Source organism: Phyllobates terribilis, unplaced genomic scaffold (genome assembly GCF_046119375.1).
Source record: "Phyllobates terribilis strain yellow unplaced genomic scaffold, ASM4611937v1 Scaffold_259__1_contigs__length_2703414, whole genome shotgun sequence".
NCBI lineage: Eukaryota > Metazoa > Chordata > Amphibia > Anura > Dendrobatidae > Phyllobates > Phyllobates terribilis.
In genome coordinates, this window is record NW_027363019.1 from 1,385,257 (window position 1) to 1,406,799 (window position 21,543).

A 21,543-nucleotide genomic window follows, 5' to 3' on the forward strand; every position below is an offset into this window, starting at 1 on the left:
CTGGTATGTGTGGTACCCCTCATCCTGGTATGCATGGTCCCCTCACCCCCCGATCCTGGTATGTATGGTCCCCTAACCCCATAATCCTGGTATGCATGGTACCCCACATCCTCCCAATCCTGGTATGTGTGGCCCCCTCACACCCCTATCCTGGTATGTATGGTACCCCTCATCCCTTTCACGCTGCACACATACAAAAAATAAACACTTGTACTCACCTTTCTTCCCTGTGCTCCAGCGCTGAGGTGTCCTGTTCTGCCGGAGGCTGGGGTAGGAGTGTGGCACCAGAGTACGCGCGTGCCCATACCCCGCTGTCTGGCGCCATTTTGTTGAAGACACACTGCAAATGTGTCTTCAGTAAAATGGCGCCGGATAGCACTATGCGCATGCGCCGATTCCGACGCCTCACTCCTGCCCCAGTCTCCGGCAAAGAGAGGCGCCGCGGCAACACTCCTACTGGTCAGGTAAGTATGGCGCCGGAGATCGCGGTATGCATTCAGTGTCTACGCATACCGTGATCTCCGACGCCACACACTCTTCTTACCTGTAACGGCTCCATGCGGTCTTCTGTCTGGAGCCAGATTGCACAGGCGTGTCGCGCTTGCGCAGTCTATAAAGGCTTCAGACAGAGACACGCATCTCCCGTTATATTATAGATATCCACCACACCATCGCCCCTTAACAACTATGACCTATACACTGTCCATCCTACACACTATACCTACGTTATGACCTATAGCCTCCACTCTGTCCCCATCTTCAGTGCCCCTCCCCACAATGCGCCCTCTCCATACTGTGCCCCATCTTCACACTGTACTCCCTCCATATTGTGCCTACATAATGTCCCTCCTATATACTGCCTCCCATACTGTGCCCTTACTGAATATTCAGCTCCACTTAGGAGCACTTAGCTTCCCCTCATTTATGTCGCTATATCACACAGCTAGTACCACATGTACCTCCCAAATACAGCCAGCACCCCATGTACTCCCCATGCAGCCAGCACCCCATGTACCAACCATAACAGCAAACATCCCATGTACCCCCACACAGCAAACACCCTATGTAGTCCCTACCCAGTTAACACCCTATGTAGCCAGCACCCCATGAGAAGCCAACGTGCCATGTACTCACAACACAGCCAGCGCACCATGTACCCCCCACACAGCCAACGTGCCATGTATTCACCACACAGCCAACATCCTCATTTACTCACCACCCCAATGTACTCCCCATACAGGCAGCACCCCATATACAGCCTGCACTCCATGTATCCCCCACATGCAGCGTATAGCCCAACATGCCCTGCCCATATACAGCCTGCACCCCATGTACCCCCAGTGTTTGTTTTCCACCACACATAGCAGTTAGTCCAAAAAATTTTACAGTCTTGTGAAAAGTATTTGCCCCCTTCCTGATTTCTTTTTTTTTGCATGTTTGTCAAACTTAAATGTTTCAGATCACAAAACAATTTTAAATAAAAGACAAAGATAACACAAGTAAACACAAAATTAAGTTTTCAAATGAAGATCTTTATTATTAAGGGTCAAAGAAATCCAAACCTACAGGGCCCTGTGTGAAAAAGCGATTGCCCCCATAAAACATAAGTTAACTGTGGTTTATAACATCTTTGGGAAGCTGAGTACAATTTCTCTAGCCACACACAGGGCTGATTACTGCCACACCTTGCTTCAGTTAAGGTCAGTGTTCACTCCACCATTAGAAAGAGACTGGGCAAAAATGGCATGCATGGCAGAGTTCCAAGACGAAAACCATTGCTAAGAAAAAAGAACAAAGGCTCATTTCAGTTTTGCCAGAAAACATCTTGATGATCGCCAAGACTTTTGGGAGAATACTCTGTGCCCTGACGAGACAAAAATGTAACATTTTAGAAGGTGTATGTCCTATTACATCTGGCGTAGAAGTAACACAGCATTTCAGAAAAGTAACATCATTCCAACAGTAAAATATGGTGGTGGTAGTGTGATGGTCTGGGGCTGTTTTGCTACTTCTGGACCTGGAAGACTTGCTGTGATAAATGGAACCATGAATTCTGCTGTCTACCAAAAATTCCAGAAGGAGAATGTCCGGCCATCTGTTTGTGACCTCAAGCTGAAGCAAACTTGGGTTATGCAGCAGGACAATGATCCAAAACACACCAGCAAGTCTACCTCTTATAGGGGTTTTACTCACTTGGATGCGAAGGGAGGAAAACAGTGAGCATGTTCCTTTAAGAGTCCATGTCGGTTTATTGCTTCATAAACAGACAAGCAAGAAAAAGAAAACAAACAGCCTTTAGTTCAGACAAACAAAGTAAAGTGTCCTTAGCAGGTCTCTGCTTAATCAGTCCTGTGGGCACAAAGGTTGTGTAATGTCCAGTATCCTGGCTCGGTCAGGAGCCAACCACACACAGAAGGCCTTCTCCCTCCAAACACACAGACAATGTGCCAAATAGCCTCCATTTTATAGGCTGTTAACCACACCCAGAGGTGAGGTATGTGGGTTGTTGGACCCGTCCATTCTCTCCTAACAACCCGTAAGCCGGCTCCCAGGTGCACCAATTAGTCCTCTTAGTGCGTGGGTACACTAGAGAAACACTCCGGGCTACATCACAGAGACCAGCCATCTCTGTGACACATACTTCCCATAGATTATGTGACCATTAGCCACCTTACATACCTCCCCCCTCTGCCTAAAGCCGTGGGGCTTGGCACCTTCTACCACTAGACAGGGGATTCTCGAGAGGGCATCAGCATTACCATGTAGCTTCCCTGCTCTATGTTCTACATGATCGTTGAAATACTGTAGGGCTAAAAACCAGCGGGTGACCTTGGCATTTTTCCTTTTTGTTTCCCTCATCCGAGTGAGGCTTGGTCGGATACCAGTCTAAATTTTCGACCTAGCAGATAGTACCACAACGTTTACACCACCCACTTTATGGTCAAGCACTCCTACTCTATGACCGCATAATTTTTCTCGCAGGAGGACAGCTTCCTACTCGGGTAGAGGACAGGGTGCTCCTCCCCGTGTATCTCTTGGGAAAGGACAGCTCCTAAACCCACATCTGAGGCATCTGTCTGGAGTAAAAACTCTCTTGAAGTCAGAGGCAACAATGACCGGTTGCCTACACAGACCCACTTTCATTTCTTTAAAGGTCGTCTCCGCCTTTGCAGTCCATGGCTGATTTTGTCCCCTTAAGAAGGTCATTCAGGGGTATGGCCATCATGGCGAAGTTTGGGATGAACCTTCTGTAGTATCCCACGATCCCCAGGAAGGCTCTAACCTGTTTTATTGACAGGGGTCTCGGCCAGGTTTAGATTGCCTCCACTTTACTAATTTGGGGTTTGATCTCACCTCTACCAACGACATAACCTAGGTATTTGGCTTCTTCTTTCCCCATAGCACATTTCTTCGGGTTTATTCAAAACCCCGCCTTCAAACACCACCTGGACTTTTTCCAGATGACTCTGCCAGTCCAAGCTGACGATAACAATATTGTCCAGGTATGCCGCAGCGTATTGTTTATGGGGTGCAAGAATTCAATCCATAACTCTCTGGAAGGTTGCAGGGGCCCCTTGCAGTCCAAACAACATCTGGATATACTGGAAGCATCCATCCGGCGGGGAAAACACAGTCTTCTCCTTGGCTCCCTGTGCCATGGGGGATCTACAATATCCCTTCATCAAATCCAAGGTGGTTATGTACCTTGCTGTCCCAAGCCTCTCGATCAGCTCGTCGACGCGTGGCATGGGATATTCATCGAATTTGGAGACTTCATTCAACTTCCGATAGTCGTTGCAAAATCTCCACTCACCATCGGGCTTTGGGACCAAGATGATCGGGCTCGACCAACCGCTCTTGGATTCTTCAATGACACCGAGTTTCAGCGTACCAGCCACCTCTTTGGAGATCAACTCTCGTTGGGCCTCAGGAATCAGATAGGGCTTCAAGTTCACCCGCACAGGTGGCTCTGTCAGAACCTTGTGTTCTATGACCCTTGTGCAGCCCGGCAATTCCGATAACAGATCCCGGTTCTTCTGCAATAACTCCCGACACTGCTGTTTGTGGGCCTTCGTTAGCGTTTCTGCTATTGCGACTCCTCCAACGTCACCTTCAGGCTTGCCCAGCAAGCTTAGAGCTTCCACAGCCTCCCTGTCTTGCCACGGCTTGATGAAGTTGAAGTGGTATATCTGGTACTGCTTACGTCGTCCTGGTTGATGAACCTTGTATTTCACATAACCAAGCTTCTCCACCACCTCATACAGCCCTTGCCATTTGGCCAAGAACTTACTCTCTACAGTAGGAATTAACACGAGCACTTGGTCTCTGGTACTGAATTTCCTCACTCTGGCTGACCGGTTGTAGAACCTGGCCTGAGCTTCTTGTGCCTGCAAGAGATGACCTTTTACGATGGGCATCACCTTCTCGGTCCTCTGCTGCATCAGTGTCACATGCTCGATGATGCTTCTGTGGGGCGTGACCTCAGCTTCCCTGGTTTTCTTGGCTATATCCAGGAGATCTCGTGGATGTCGGCCATACAGAAGTTCGAATGGCGAGAACCTCGTAGATGACTGTGGAACATCTCGGATGGAGAACAACAGATACTGTAAGAGACGGTCCCAGTCTCTACCATCCTGTTCTATGGCCTTCCTTAGCATACTCTTCAATGTTTTATTAAATCTTTCCACCAGGCCATCTGTCTGAGAATGGTACACTGAAGTTCTCAGTTGGGAGATTTGTAGGACCTTGCGGAACTCCCTCATCACCTTACTCATAAAAGGTGTTCCCTAGTCGGTCGGGATCTTGTATTTCCAGCAGCAGCTGCCGATCTCATACAGGTCACTCACTGAATATGTCTTGGAGTTGCACAAACATCTGACTGTTACTCACAACCGTGTTTTTTCCTCCATCCCAGACCTCAACTGTATAAATGGCACACACACTGGTACCAGGAGACTGGGTCGTGGTCAAGAGACATATGAGGAGACTAATGAACCCAGATACAGTGAGCCATTTTAAGTACTGACCACTGCTATTTCTGTCAACCTCCAAGGCAAAGATACTTGGATCAATGCCAGCCACTGGAAAATGGTCTTGATCCCCGGCAGCAGCAAAGATGATGACCCTGCCCCTTTGGACCATTCTGATGGCAATTGCATCCCTTGCCCTAACTCTCAATGACGTAAAAAAAGAGGAGAGGACTGGGACAACAAACTCATAAGTATCACCAAGTCCTGCTTTGAGACACAGTTTATAAAGACTGTCCTAAGAACTACTGGATATGCACCCATAGCCCAATATCCTCTGATACACTGTCATATTGTGCGGGTTGTGTGGGGGATGTCTACTCCACTCCCCTGTAGAACTGTACTGTTTTAGTAATTCTATGCGTGTTTTAGTCATCTGAAAAGGTGTTATTTTCAGGTATGGGCATTAGATGGCAGGAGAGGTACGGTTTGATACTACAGTACCCTTATGTCAGTGGGACACAGGGTTAACTAGTTTCGGGGCTGTCCTCAGTGACAAGCTAGAGACTGAGGGATCTCTGGGAGTGAGATTTGGCCATCTTGGTTATTTAAGAAGTAGCAGTGAGTGAGGAAGGACAGAGAAGAAGAGAGAACCGTGTATGTGGGAGAAACCAGGAAGATTAAAAGGAACGGGCACACCACAGTATAATCTATACTCTAAAGGTCAATTTGTGGATCCTGGCCTCTTCCAGGCGATAGGCAGTAACGGACGTGCCTGGACTAGGGAGCCTCAGGAGCAAGGTAGTCCCTGCTAGAGTTAGGTATTGGGAGCCGTGGAGTGAAGCAGGAACTTCTCCACGAGAAAGTCCAGAGGCAGTTTCCCCTAGGTCCGAGTCACACCGTGATTAGCACCGTGTGGGGATTAAGACTGTGTTTTACCATCTGTGAATGCCATCTTTTGCAACAAGTGTTGTACCTGTAATCCCGTTTCTAAGGCCGTGCTGAACAAGTAAACTGGACTGTTTTGTTTTTAAAGAACTGTGTCGTCTTTTATTCAAAGCGCAGAAGATCTGAACCCGTCTGAACCAAGGATGAAAGTGAGTAAAGACTTCCACAGCATACGGCCCAAACTACAGCACCCCACACTCACCCAGGGACAACCATGTCACCATATTTCTAAACAAAAAAAGACCAACATATTGTATAGAAAGTGGAATAAGGAACCGTTAAAACAAGGCCGGGCCCAAATCACAAAGAAGCCAACTCAAACAGCAAGATATCGTAAAGGAGAAACATGAGTAATTATGACATAAAATAGATTTTATTAGAAAATATTCTTATTAAAATGACAATAGTGTAAAGTATATAGTAGAAACAACAAAGCATGGGAAAAATGGATCAAGTCAAGCGACACCATGTCCATATACAGGGGGCCCCAATATATCCAATATGGATAACACAGGTAAATATATATGTGTATGAGTTACTACAGGGTGGGCCATTTATATGGATACACCCAAGTTAAATGGGAATGGTTGGTGATATCAACTTCCTGTTTGTGGCACATTAGTATATGGGAGGGGGAAACTTTTCCAGATGGGTGGTGACCATGGCGGTCATTTTGAATTCGGCCATTTTGGATCCAACTATTTTTTTTTCAATGGGAAGAGGGTCATGTGACACATCAAACTTAATGAGAATTTCATAAGAAAAACAATGGTGTGCTTGGTTGTTTTTTTTTAATACTGTAAATTTTATTGAAAATGTATAAGCTTAACAATAGAACCAAAGAAATAACGCATAAACTGAAATTAATAGAGCATGTTGGAAATCCGCTATGGATCATACACTTATCTGCGTTCTACTTGCAGACTCCTAATAAACAGTGTTTAGTCCATGCACTATTATACGAGGAGCTGAATATTTCCATAGTTGGTGTAACTGTAGGAGCTGCTCCCTTACTCAATCATTTGCTATAATCTATATTGGTTTACAATTTCAGAAACACTACTAACCTTTATGACACAGACAGGAAAACAACAGGGGGAATGGGAAGGGTAATAAGGCAAAATACTGGAAGATTTCAGCAGTAAACTCTGTTCTACTTTCCTTGAACAAATATCAGGTATTAAATTGGGCCCATTAATAGTCCCATGGTCCCCACACCTTATTGAATACATCTAATTTGGCGTTTATTACTGCCGTCAGGTGTTCCATTCTTCGTATATCCACAATTCTACTTAGTAGATCTCTATTAGAGGGGGGGGGGGGGGGGGAGCGTTTTTTTCCAATGAAGAGCTATGAGGCATCTAGCTGCTGTTAGGATGTGTAGAAGCAGCTTTGAGGACTTTTTACCCATCCCTCTTGGAGTAACATTTAATAAATATATAGCCGGGTCTAGAGGGATTTCAGTGAACAATACTTCCCGCAGGAGGGATCTGACATTTCCCCATAATGGGGTCAGGATCGGGCAGGTCCACAAAATGTGGATAAGGGACCCCTTAGCAGCTCCGCAGCGCCAGCATCCATCCGGGACAGAGGGGTTTAATTTGTGTAATAGTTCAGGGGTATGATCCTAAAACATCATTAATTTATAATTGGTTCTCCTTGTACAAAGTGCAAAGAGAGGTTTTGGATGCTTTATCCCAGATGGACTGCCAACACCACGGTGTTAGTTCCTTTCCCAGAAACCTCTCCCACTTAGTCATGTATGAGTGTTTAGGAGGTGGATCCCCCCGGGGAGTTTTAATTAGACCATATATGTCCGATATCAGACGGTGTGCTTGGTTTTAACATAACTTTATTCTTTCATGAGTTTTTTACAAGTTTATGACCACTTATAAAATGTGTTCAAAGTGCTGCCCATTGTCTTGGATTGTCAATGCAACCCTATTCTCCCACTCTTGACACACTGATAGCAACACCACAGAAGAAATGCTAGAACAGGCTTCCAGTATCTGTTGTTTCAGATGCTGCACATCTCGTATCTTCACAGCATAGACAATTGCCTTTAGATGAAAACAAAGATAAAAGTCTAAGGGTGTCAGATCGGGAGACCTTGGTGACCATTCAACTGGCCCACGATGACCAATCCACTTTCCAGGAAACTGGTCATGTAGGAATTCTCGGATCTGACACTCATAATGTGGTGGTGCACCATTTTGTTGGAAAAACTCAGGGAACGTGCCATCTTCAGTGCATAAAGAGGGCAACACATCATCATGGAGCAATTTCAGATATCCAGTGGCATTGAGGATTCCATTGATGAAGAATGGCCCCACTATCTTTGTACCCCATTAACCACACCATACCATCAAGATACCACCCTGTATATTTGGGTAAGATTTAACAGCCTCAGTAGGAAGTATGCACCAACATTAGGGTTACAATAGAAATAATAATACCCATAGCCAGAGCTCTGGCTGGGCCAGTCAAGAATGGTCATAGAGTTGTTCTGAAGCCACTCCTTTGTTATTTTAGCTGTGTGCTTAGGGTCATTGTCTTGTTGGAAGGTGAACCTTCGGCCAAGTCTGAGGTTCAGAGCACTCTAGAAGAGGTTTTCATCCGGGATATCTCTGTACTTGGCTGCATTCATGTTTCCTTCAATTGCAACCAGTTGTCCTGTCCCTGCAGCTGAAACACCCCCCCCATAGCATGATGCTGCCACCACCATGTTTCACTGTTGGGATTGTATTGGGCATGTGATGAGCAGTGCCTGGTTTTCTCCACACATACCGCTTAGAATTATCACCAAAAAGTTCTATCTTCATCTCTTCAGACCACACAATCTTATTTCTCATAGTCTGGGAGTCCTTCATGTGCTTTTGAGCAAACTCTATGCGGGCTTTCATATGTCTTGCACTGAGGAGAGGCTTCCGTTGGGCCACTCCGCCATAAAGGCCCGACTGGTGGAGGGCTGCAGTGATCGTTGACTTTGTGGAGCTTTCTCCAATCTCCCTACTGCATCTCTGGAGCTTAGCCACAGGGATCTTGGGGTTCTTCTTTACCTCTCTCACCAATGCTCCTCTCCCACGATTGCTCAGTTTGGGTGGACGGCCAGATCTAGAAAGACTTCTGGTGGTCCCAAACGTCTTCCATTTAAGGATTATGGAGGCCACTGTGCTCTTAGGAACCTTGTGTAATGCAGAAATTCTTTTGTAACCTTGGCCAGATCTGTGCCTTGCCACAATTCTCTCTCTGAGCTCATTGGGCAGTTCCATTAAGCTCATGATTCTCATTTGGTCTGACATGCACTGTGAGCTGTGAGGTCTTATATAGACAGGTGTGTGCCTTTCCAAATCAAGTCCTATCAGTTTAATGAAACACAGCTGGACTCCAATGAAGGAGTAGAACCATCTCAAGGAGAATCACAAGGGAATGGACAGCATGTGACTTAAATATGAGTGTCTGACCAAAGGGTCTGAATACTTATGATCATGTGATATTTCAGTTTTTCTTTTTTAATAAATTTGCAAAAATTTCTACATTTCAGTTTTTTTTCAGTCAAGATGGGGTGCAGAGTGTACTTTAATGAGAAAAATAAATGAACTTTTTAGAATTTACCAAATGGCTGCAATGAAACAGAGTGAAAAATTTAAAGGGGTCTGAATACTTTCCGTACCCACTGTATCTCAGTGAACGGGATCTGTCCCCTGCAGGATCCCATAGCATGGGGAAGTAGCTGATGGATAAATTATCTGTAAATAATAAAAAGGGAGGAATTGTTGTGGTAAATATTTATACTTTGATTATTATTTTACACAAATCTACCTATATATTTGATAATTTTAATATTAGTTTTATAAGTGTTATTCAAAAAAGCGATAACACAGGGTGTAGCGCTGTGTTTCTGTTACAATTTCCTCTGTTTTTTTAAGTACAGTTAACTGGATAGAGAGAGTTTTAGTTTCAAGGACATCTGCAGATGTTTCCATAATTACAATTTTGTTATTTTCAATTAAAATGCTTTCTTTCCCCAATTAAAATATCTGCAGCATGAGGTAATGTAAAGCCTGTAAAGACCTTCCCCTTCTCTGTTGTTGTAATAAAGATATGTGACTGTGCTTCTGAGACTCAGGTATAATTGTACACTCAGACACTGGCTGTTTGTTATTCTCTTTTCTCTGAAGCATCGTATTGATTCTATTTATCTAATTTGAACCAAAAATGGCAGCCAGATTTAGAGTTAATTATCTCAATCCAAATTAGCTTTTCTTCGAAGGGCTATCACCGACCACGACCGATGGATCCTGTAACTAAGGCTCCGATCACATCTACAAGACGTCACCGACCACGTCCGATGGATCCTGTAACTAAGGCTCTGATCACATCTACAAGAGGTCACCAACCATGACCGATGGATCCTGTAACAAAAGCTCCGATCACATCTACAAGACGTCACCGACCACAACCGATGGATCCTGAAACTAAGGCTCCGATCACATCTACAAGCCGTCACCAACCACGACCAATGGATCCTATAACTAAGGCTCCGATCACATCTACAAGATGTCACCGACCACAAGCGATGGATCCTGTAACTAAGGCTGTGATCACATCTACAAGACGTCACCGACAACGACCAATGGATCCAGTAACTAAGGCTCCGATCACATCTACAAGATGTCACCGACCACAAGAGATGGATCCTGTAACTAAGGTTCCAATCACATCTACAAGACGTCACCGACCACGACCGATGGATCCTGTAACTAAGGCTCCGATCACATCTACAAGAAGACATCAAACACGACCGATGGATCCTGTAACTAAGGCTCCAATCACATCTACAAGACGTCACCAACGACCGATGGAGCCTGTAACTAAGGCTCCGATCACATCTACAAGACGTCACTGATCACAACCGATGGATGCTGTAACTAAGGCTCCGATCACATCTACAAGACGACACCGACCACGACCGATGGATCCTGTAACTAAGGCTCCGATCACATCTACAAGACGTCACCGACCACGACCGACGGATCCTGTAACTAAGGCTCCGATCACATCTACAAGACGTCACCGACCACGACCGACGGATCCTGTAACTAAGGCTCCAATCACATCTATAAGATGTCACCAACAACGACCGACAGATCCTGTAACTAAGGCTTCGATCAAATCTACAAGACGTCAACAACAACGACCGATGGATCCTGTAACTAAGGCTCCGATCACATCTACAAGACGTCACCAACCACGACCGATGGATCCTGTAACTAAGGCTCCGATCACATCTACAAGACGGCACCGACCACGACCGATGGATTTTGTAACTAAGGCTCCGATCACATCTAAAAGACGTCACAGACCACGACCGATGGATCCTGTAACTAAGGCTCCGATCACATCTACAAGACGTCACCAACCACGACCGATGGATCCTGTAACTAAGGCTCCGATCACATCTATAAGACGGCACCGACCACGACCGATGGATTTTGTAACTAAGGCTCCAATCACATCTAAAAGACGTCACAGACCACGACCAATGGATCCTGTAACTAAGGTGCCGATCACATCTATAAGACGGCACCGACCACGACCGATGGATTTTGTAACTAAGGCTCCGATCACATCTAAAAGACGTCACAGACCACGACCAATGGATCCTGTAACTAAGGTGCCGATCACATCTATAAGACGTCACAGACCACGACCGATGGATCCTGTAAGTCACAGCCCATGCCTCCTCACACCAACCACCCAGGCCCTTCGATGCCCCTGTACATCATGCACAACCCATGCCCCCTCACACCAGCCACGCAGGCCCTTGGATGCCCCTCTACATGCACAGACCACGCCTCCTCACACCAACCACGCAGGCCCTTGGATGCCCCTCTACATGCACAGCCCATGCCCCCTCACACCAGCCACGCAGGCCCTTGGATGCCCCTGTACACGCACAGCCCATGCCTCCTCACACCAACCACGCAGCCCCCTGAATGCCCCTCTACTTACCCCCTCACACCACCCACACAGCCCGCTGGATGCCCCTCTACATACCCCCCTCACACCACCCACACAGCCCCCTGGATGCCCCTCTACATACCCCCTCACACCAGCCACACAGCCCCCTGGATGCCCCTCTACATGCCCCCTCACACCAGCCACACAGCCCCCTGGATGCCCCTCTACATGCCCCCTCACACCAGCCACACAGCCCCCTGGATGCCCCTCTACATGCCCCCTCACACCAGCCACACAGCCCCCTGGATGCCCCTCTACATGCCCCCTCACACCAGCCACACAGCCCCCTGGATGCCCCTCTACATGCTCCCTCACACCAGCCACACAGCCCCCTGGATGCCCCTCTACATGCTCCCTCACACCAGCCACACAGCCCCCTGGATGCCCCTCTACATGCTCCCTCACACCAGCCACACAGCCCCCTGGATGCCCCTCACACCAGCCACACAGCCCCCTGGATGCCCCCTCACACCAGCCACACAGCCCCCTGGATGCCCTTCTACATACCCCATGCCCCCTCACACCAGCCATAAAGCCCCCTGGATGCCCCTCTACATACCCCATGCCCCCTCACACCAGCCACACAGCCCCCTGGATGCCCCTCTACATACCCCATGCCCCCTCACACCAGCCATACAGCCCCCTGGATGCCCCTCTACATACTCCATGCCCCCTCACACCAGCCATACAGCCCCCTGGATGCCCCTCTACATACCCCCTCACACCAGCCACACAGCCCCCTGGATGCCTCTCTACATACCCCCTCACACCAGCCACACAGCCCCCTGGATGCCCCTCTACATACCCCCTCACAGCCCCCTTGATGCCCCTCTACATACCCCCTCACAGCCCCCTGGATGCCCCTCTACATACCCCATGCCCCCTCACACCAGCCACACAGCCCCCTGGATGCCCCTCTACATACCCCATCACACCACCCACACAGCCCCCTGGTTGCCCCTCTACATACCCCCCTCACACCACCCACACAGCACCTTGGATGCCCCTCTACATACCCCCTCACACCAGCCACACAGCACCTTGGATGCCCCTCTACATACCCCCTCACACCAGCCACACAGCCCCCTGGATGCCCCTCTACATACCCCCTCACACCAGCCACACAGCCCCCTGGATGCCCCTCTACATACCCCATCACACCACCCACACAGCCCCCTGGTTGCCCCTCTACATACCCCCCTCACACCACCCACACAGCACCTTGGATGCCCCTCTACATACCCCCTCACACCAGCCACACAGCACCTTGGATGCCCCTCTACATACCCCCTCACACCAGCCACACAGCCCCCTGGATGCCCCTCTACATACCCCCTCACACCAGCCACACAGCCCCCTGGATGCCCCTCTACATACCCCCTCACACCAGCCACACAGCCCCCTGGATGCCCCTCTACATACCCCCTCACAGCCCCCTTGATGCCCCTCTACATACCCCATGCCCCCTCACACCAGCCACACAGCCCCCTGGATGCCCCTCTACATACCCCATCACACAGCCCCCTGGTTGCCCCTCTACATACCCCCTCACACCAGCCACACAGCCCCCTGGATGCCCCTCTACGTACCCCCTCACAGCCCCCTTGATGCCCCTCTACATACCCCATGCCCCCTCACACCAGCCACACAGCCCCCTGGATGCCCCTCTACATACCCCATCACACCACCCACACAGCCCCCTGGTTGCCCCTCTACATACCCCCTCACACCACCCACACAGCCCCCTGGTTGCCCCTCTACATACCCCCTCACACCACCCACGCAGCCCCCTGGTTGCCCCTCTACATACCCCCTCACACCACCCACGCAGCCCCCTGGATGCCCCTCTACATACCCCATGCACACTCACACCACCCACGCTGACCCCTTTATGCCTCTACAACATTTATTCACATGGTCAGTTCTCCCCACCTCAGTCCTCACAGCTGACGGCTGAACACGAGCTCCTCATCACCATCCTCCTGTCCCGGCACAATGTCCACTGCTGCAGCTGCACGATGGATAGTGTCCACTGGACTGAGAAGCCCCGCCCCTTCCGGTGACGTCATGATAGAATGAAATCACTCCTCCCCCTCCAGAAATCAACTCCAATCTAGACGCTGCCTATAGATTATAGACTCATTACAGTCTGTGAGGAAACACTGCGGAGCCAATCACCACCCGAAGCCCCGCCCCCTGATCACATGGCGGCGACGTCACCACAGGTCCTTCACCACTTCTCTCCTTAGCTCCGCCCCCTGATCACATGGCGGTGACGTCACCACAGGTCCTTCGCCATCTCTCAACTGAGCTCCGCCCCCTGATCACATGGCGGTGACGTCACCACAGGTCCTTTACCACTTCTCTCCTGAGCTCCGCCCCCTGATCACATGGCGGTGACGTCACCACAGGTCCTCCCGCTCTCAGTGCAGCAGCTCCGTCCTGGTTGTGCGCAGCTGTTGCTCTCTGGTATCAGCCAGCAGCAGGTTTCCGCTTCCCGCCATTCCGGTGAGATTACAGGGAGGGTTTGTGGTGAATCTGTGAGAGGAGAGTGTGGGGTGAGATCAGAGCTGTTCCTGTGGAGGCTCCTGCTCCATGTGACTGAGGCTCCTCAGTGTTGTATGGGGGATGTGCAGCGGCTCCTCCTCACCTCACCGCCCCCGCTGGAGGTGGAGTTACCACGGTGACCGTCCCCCGCTGGAGGTGGAGTTACCACGGTGACCGTCCCCCGCTGGAGGTGGAGTTACCACGGTGACCGTCCCCCGCTGGAGGTGGAGTTACCACGGTGACCGTCCCCCGCTGGAGGTGGAGTTACCACGGTGACCGTCCCCCGCTGGAGGTGGAGTTACCACGGTGACCGTCCCCCGCTGGAGGTGGAGTTACCACGGTGACCGCCCCCGCTGGAGGTGGAGTTACCACGGTGACCGTCCCCCGCTGGAGGTGGAGTTACCACGGTGACCATCCCCCGCTGGAGGTGGAGTTACCACGGTGACCATCCCCCGCTGTAGGTGGAGTTACCACGGTGACCGTCCTCTGCTGGAGGTGGTTACCACGGTGACCATCCCCCGCTGGAGGTGGAGTTACCATGGTGACCGTCCCCCGCTGGAGGTGGAGTTACCACGGTGACCGCCCCCGCTGGAGGTGGAGTTACCACGGTGACCGCCCCCCACTAGAGGTGTAGTTACCACGGTGACCGTCCTCTGCTGGCGCTGTAGTTACCATGGTGACCGACCTCCTACGAGGCTGATAATGAGCGGTCAGATCGGCGGAGGAGGTTGCGGTGGAGCTTTTCCTCCAGATTCTTCCTGATAAATGTCGGATATTTGGGGCAGAATTCAGTGATTGTCGTTATATCGTCCCCTGTGATCTCCATCTTCTCCTTTATCATGAAGACGCCGGCAGGACGAGATCCCTCCAGCTGATCCAGTGTTCATCCCTCCTTCTCCTGAATGACCCCGAGGATGGACGAGGATGAGACCACCAGAAGATTATTACACTTCACCCTGGAGATCATCTCCCTGCTGAGCGGAGAGGTAACTCCTCTACATTTCTATCAGCTTTATTGTGTTATGTGACAAGTCCGACATCGGGAAGAGGAAATCCAGAAGAGGAAGAGAAGGATTCTTTACTGTAAGAGCAGTGATTGTGTGCAGCTCTCTGCCAGGAGGAGTTGTCATGGGGATTCCCTATAAGAGCTGTAGAGGGGCCTGGATGTCTGTCCTGAGTGTAATAATATTCCAGGTTATGGCCCCAGATTACTGGAGACGGTTATTGATCCCGGGATTTCTACTGATTGTCAGATCTGGAGTCAGGAAGGAATTCTTCTCCCTACGTGTCTCTCTCCATACACAGGATTACACAATAGTGAGGAAGACACCGGGGGAGGGTGTGACTCCCATCATCCATCTCCAGGAGTCAGGAGGGCGGAGCCCAGACCCCATCACAGAGCCTCCCCCGCACCCCCCGATACATGAGAGGAAGAGGAAGAAGATCCTAGAGCTCAGCAACAAGATGATTGAGCTGCTGAGCGGAGAGGTGACTGCTGGGACATTATATAGGACAGCACTGGAGGATTCTGGGTGATGAGCGGAGAGGTTACTGCTGGGACATTATACAGGACAGCACTGGAGGATTCTGGGTGATGACTGGAGAGGTGACTGCTGGTACATTATACAGGACAGCACTGGAGGATTCTGGGTGATGACTGGAGAGGTGACTGCTGGGACATCATACAGGACGGCACAGGAGGATTCTGGGTGATGACCGGAGAGGTGACTGCTGGGACATCATACAGGACGGCACAGGAGGATTCTGGGTGATGAGCGGAGAGGTGACTGCTGGGACATTATACAGGATGGCACTGGAGGATTCTGGGTGATGAGCGGAGAGGTGACTGCTGGGACATTATACAGGACGGCACTGGAGGATTCTGGGTGATGAGCGGAGAGGTGACTGCTGGGACATTATACAGGACAGCACTGGAGGATTCTGGGTGATGACCGGAGAGGTGACTGCTGGGACATTATACAGGAGAGCACTGGAGGATTCTGGGTGATGACCGGAGAGGTGACTGCTGGGACATTATACAGGACGGCACTGGAGGATTCTGGGTGATGACTGGAGAGGTGACTGCTGGTACATTATATAGGACAGCACTGGAGGATTCTGGGTGATGACCGGAGAGCTGACTGCTGAGACGTTATACAGAACAGCACTGGAGGATTCTGGGTGATGACGGTGTTGTTGTCCGGATCCTATAAGGTGTCAGGACGTCGCTGTCTATCTCTCCATGGAGGAGTGGGAGTATCTAGAAGGACACCAGGATCGGTACCAGGAGGTGATGATGGAGGAGCTCCGGCCTCTGACATCACCAGGTGAGAGGAGACTCTTGTTGGCTCCGGTGGATGTGATGACGTCTCTCGGCCTCCTCCTATAATAGATGATTTTTCTCCAGACTTGCTCTGGTTTTCTCTACATTTTCTCACAGCTTTCATTCCCTGATTCTTCTCTTCTGATCTGTGAGTCGTGGTTTCTCCGCTGTCGTCTTCATCAGTCTTCGTCCTCGGCGGTTTCTTTCTGAATCTTTCACCTTCCTTAGAGCATCGGTCACATTTTGTCTGCAGATGTCCCAGCGCTTCTGTCCGTTCTCTCCTATGATTTCTTTTGGTACCGGAGTCTGATCGTTACTCAGCAGAGTCGGGGTTAATTTACTGATGATTTTCCCCCTAATCCGCTGTCGCTCGTCCGTCCCTCTGAATCGGTGCCGGCTCAATGTCATCATCAGTCGTGGTCGGGCTTCTGGCTTTTTGGGTTTTGTTTCTCAGCATTTATTGGGCGGTAAGAACGATGTCGCTGCCATTTTCAGAACTGTTCCTGACACCCATCACTTTATCTTCCGTTATCGGAGCTGTGTGAGGGCTTCTCTTCTTGAATGGCCGTTGACCTTTTTATTGGTGACTTTTTTTGATCATTGTTTTTTCATTACAGTTTTGGGGAGGTGTTTCTGATGTGTTTTTTTCTTTTGGCGTTTACCGTGTGCAATAAATCCTGACGTGAAAATGCCAAATAATAATATATATATGTGTGTGTGTGTGTGTGTGTGTGTGTGTATATATGTATGTAGATAGATAGATAGATAGATAGATAGATAGATAGATAGATAGATAGATTTATTTTTATAAAATTAAATAAGTATAAAAAATTCGCGCTGAGCTGTCGGAAAAAAAGGAGGGAAAGAGATTGGATTATCAATAAAATGAATTTATTACAAAATAAGTTAAAAAGGCATAAATAGCAATTCAAAAGGTAATTATGAATGTGTCCCCAGAGGTGGGTAAGTAAAAGTCCAATTGATAGTAGCCAGTCAAGGTATCAGAGGGACCATAGATTAGCAATGATACCTAGAAGGGAAAGAGAGGGGAGGTGTATCAGTAGAGAATGTTTTGGTTCTTATTGTAAAGGCTGATGAAAAGGAATAGTTACCTTCCTTGTACAAGTGTGTTCCTATATTGCGTATTCTCACCGGGAGTGGTATCCAAGTGGCTAGAATATATAGGTGCCTATTTGTGCAAGAGATTTATAAAAAATTGTTAGTTAAAAAGTCTTACAGTAGTACTTATGATTTTTAAAATAGTACTTTTTATGATTTTAAAACCACAGGATACCTGGTATCGCAGTTCTGTGTATAATCCTAGGATATTGCTTATAGATAAGAAAGAATCTTATTGGAGGTGGAGCAGAGCACTTAGTTATCCTAGAAAAGATAGAAAGTGATAACTAAATCAAAATAAATGCGTCACTGTATAGGTCTCCCTAATAAGTGGTAGTAACGGAAGGAGGACCCGATACAAGTGTCCACCATGTAGGTTATATTGTACCCAACGCAAATATGTGTCCAGTAGGTGCACGATTAGGTAGAGTGTATAATTTACTATAGGAAGTAATCAGTACCTCTAGCGGGCATCAATATTAGTCCTATGGCAATGAGAGTCTTACCTCCTCTTCGGTATAGACGATTGCAAGGGTCAGTAGGAATGCAAGCTCAAAGGTGCGTTGCGGGTACTACTGTAGTCCTTTAGTATATGGATGATATCTGGTTTACCTCGTGGGTTGTCGAGTGGAGCGGCAGGAGGAAGCAGAGCCCCGGCCGGTGGCTGTGTGCTTCCGTTGGTATAACCTCGTTGGCGCGCAGATTCCGGTGGAGTCGGTAAGACGAGTAGGACCTTGCGTGACGTCACTGACACGTGATGGTCATGTGATTCCTCAGGCTACGGAGCGCTGAGAGAGCCAATTCCGACGCGTTTCGGAAACGAACGGTTTCCTTCCTCAGGGATGGCTCTCAAAGGTGTACCTGCTGTTTATATACTTTGTAGGCAGCCATTGTGGGAAGTCCTTCAGTCCAGGTAGGAGGTCCTTCAATCATTGAACGCAAATAATTCAATCTCGCTGTTGAGACCCTTTGGTCTCAAAGTATCCATATTAAAAATCCACTGACTCTCAATTCTTGACATGCACTTAATGTAGTCCCCTTGTCGCCAGTGTTTAGGGACAGTTTGAATGCCGGTCACTTGGGTACCAATAATCCTCCCCCCGTGTTTCGTGGTGTAGTGTCTGGAGAGAGGGTGACCTGCAAATTTATTTTTAATGTTTCTAAGGTGCTCGTTGATCCTTACATACAAAGGGCGTTTAGTGCGGCCAATGTATAGCTTATCACATGGGCATTTTAACCCATAAATCACTCCCTTTGTGCAGCATGTAACAAAGTCAGTAATTGGAAGTTCAATGTTTTGATTTTTAATAGTTTTTTGTTTTTTCAGTGATAGGCGTTTGCAAACAGAACATTTATGACATGGATAAAAGCCCGTGTGATTATTTGGGTGGGAGCCTTCCATATTATGGGATTTGATTTTCATTGGATTTTTTACTGTTGGAGCAATTATGTTCCCTAGATTGTTAGCTCTTTTAAAGACAAATTTAGGATGTGGGGGTATTAGATCCCCAATGATTTTATCCTCCTTCAGGATGTTCCAATGTTTTCGGACAATTTTTTTTATAATTTTTGTATTGGCATTGAATTGGGTGATGATGGGGATGTCTGCCAAGAATTCTTGATTTCTATTGTCCTGATTCATTCCTTCATGTCTGGCTTTATCAGTTAGTAGATTTTCACGTTGTGATTCTGAGATAGTTTTATGGGTAGCTTCTAAGAAGTCCTTTTTGTAACCTTTGTCCAAAAATTTTTTGGTAAGTATTTGTGCCTCCACCTCAAAATCAGTTTCCCTTGAACAGTTCCTATAGATTCTCATATATTGGCTTCTTGGGATGTTTAATAGCCAATTCGGTAGATGACAACTGTCTAAGGGTATATAGCCATTAACGTCAGTAGGTTTAGAATAAGTACGTGTAAAAAGATGATTTTGTTCAATATAGATATCAATGTCTAGAAAATTCACTTGCTGTTTATAAAAATAAACATTTGTTCTCATTTTGGGAGACAAAACAAAAATAATGGGGACTTCAATCTGAGATCCTGGCGTGGTAATAAGTGTAAGTCTCCCTTAAAGGGATGTTTGTTCAGAAGAATATGTATTATGGAGCTTTTCTGTGGAGTCTGACCAGACAATCTCTCCTTGGCTCCCCGTGTGCATCAGTAAGCGCCCATGACCCCGGTGCCTGCTCTCTAGTTGTCCTTTCTACACATTGATAGGTACTAACCGCTGCGTACCGGGTGCTCCCCACAACACCGTCCTTCCGGGTTCTGTGACTTCATCCGTCAGCTGTACATGTGCCCTTTTTTCCTCCTTTAGAGACAAACACAGATCTTGCTGCCTATTTTAGTGTTTATACCGAGGCGGCTGTTGAGATTTATCTCTATTTAAAGAAGAAGAAAAACGCGGTAACCCGTCTTTTAATAGAAGGAAGTCAGGTTCTCTCCTCTGAGTGATCCCAGAGGATCCTGTCCAGGAGGGAGGCCGTGTCCTCATGGTGACATCATGAGCTCTCAAAAAAACAATCACTGGTAAATAGTCTTCCCCCAATCTCCATACAGTGAATTAGGAGAGAAGAAACCAATGGATAGAAATGTGGAGCTTTCTCCAGCTCCTCTGTGGTTCCATCCCCGGAGACGAAACTTGGAGAAGTTGTGTTTTTTAGTACGGCTCCTCCATCTGACTGACGAGGGTCTTCTCTGTCCCTCTCCTCAGGGTCCTCATCCTCCGAGTGCAGAGCATTAGGCTTTGGCCTTGCTGATTATCACTTCATAGTTGAGGCCCACAATGTGCTGGGACCTCGGTACCGGTGGTGAGGACCACAACAATGTAATTTATTCCCAGATACATAAACATAGAATTACCGGTTCTGAGAGACGGATCTCATATATAGATGACGCGCCCCCTGGGCCTGTGCTGTGCAGGGGATACCCGGAGCCGGATCGCTGGGAGTTGTAGTCTCAGTGTGGCGGTGACCCGGTCCGTGCCCAGGGCGGTCAAACCAGTGGCAGTCTTAGGTAATAACAAATGTCCGACTACGCCACCCGTGGATTGCGGTCAGTGGGGACCGCCGCTGCGCTGCCGACCGCTGAGGCTGATGTTGTTTGCGCAGCTGAGTATGGGATAACTCCCCACGGGAGAAGTATTGCCTCAGGGCAGCTAGTGTGGATGATGGGAGTGATGGTGTGAGCGTCCCAGTAGTAATGGTGCTGGTGTGGCGATGAAACACAGAGACGTGTGGTGCAGTTCAGGGTCTTTACTGATGGTATAAGGCAGACCCTCCCGGGAGTACTGGTTAGCAGTAGGGGCCTGGTCAGTCTGTGAGCAAGCAGGATCTCCCCTGGCCAGGTGGAGTTGTAGGCCTCCCCGACTATCTGCACTCTTTCCTGACTACCTTGCTCTATGCGGGTAGAAGTAGCCCACGTCCCTGAGTATACCGTGTGGTGCTCACCCGTATGGCCGGTGACTTGGGGCCTTCCGTTAGCCTCCGCTTCACGATGGCGGTGCTGGTCCCTTGCTTGTGACCGTGCCTTCGGGTTTCTAAGGCCAGAGGACATGGAATCCCCTGCCGGTTGGATTCTGCTGCTGGACCTGGATGTCCCCACAGCTTCGGACTC

General features: G+C 48.6%; 1 long non-coding RNA gene and 1 pseudogene across 1 annotated transcript; one reads left to right on the forward strand and one right to left on the reverse strand.

The window, feature by feature from the left end:
- LOC141219276 (uncharacterized) overlaps window positions 1-21,543 on the forward strand; it is a 74,386-nt pseudogene that overhangs the window by 37,208 nt on the left and 15,635 nt on the right.
- LOC141219277 (uncharacterized) lies at window positions 1,512-14,173 on the reverse strand. Its single transcript, XR_012287856.1, has 3 exons — window positions 13,872-14,173; window positions 9,589-9,664; window positions 1,512-1,864 (listed from the first exon to the last, which is right to left on the reverse strand). It is a non-coding gene; the product is annotated as an uncharacterized lncRNA (long non-coding RNA).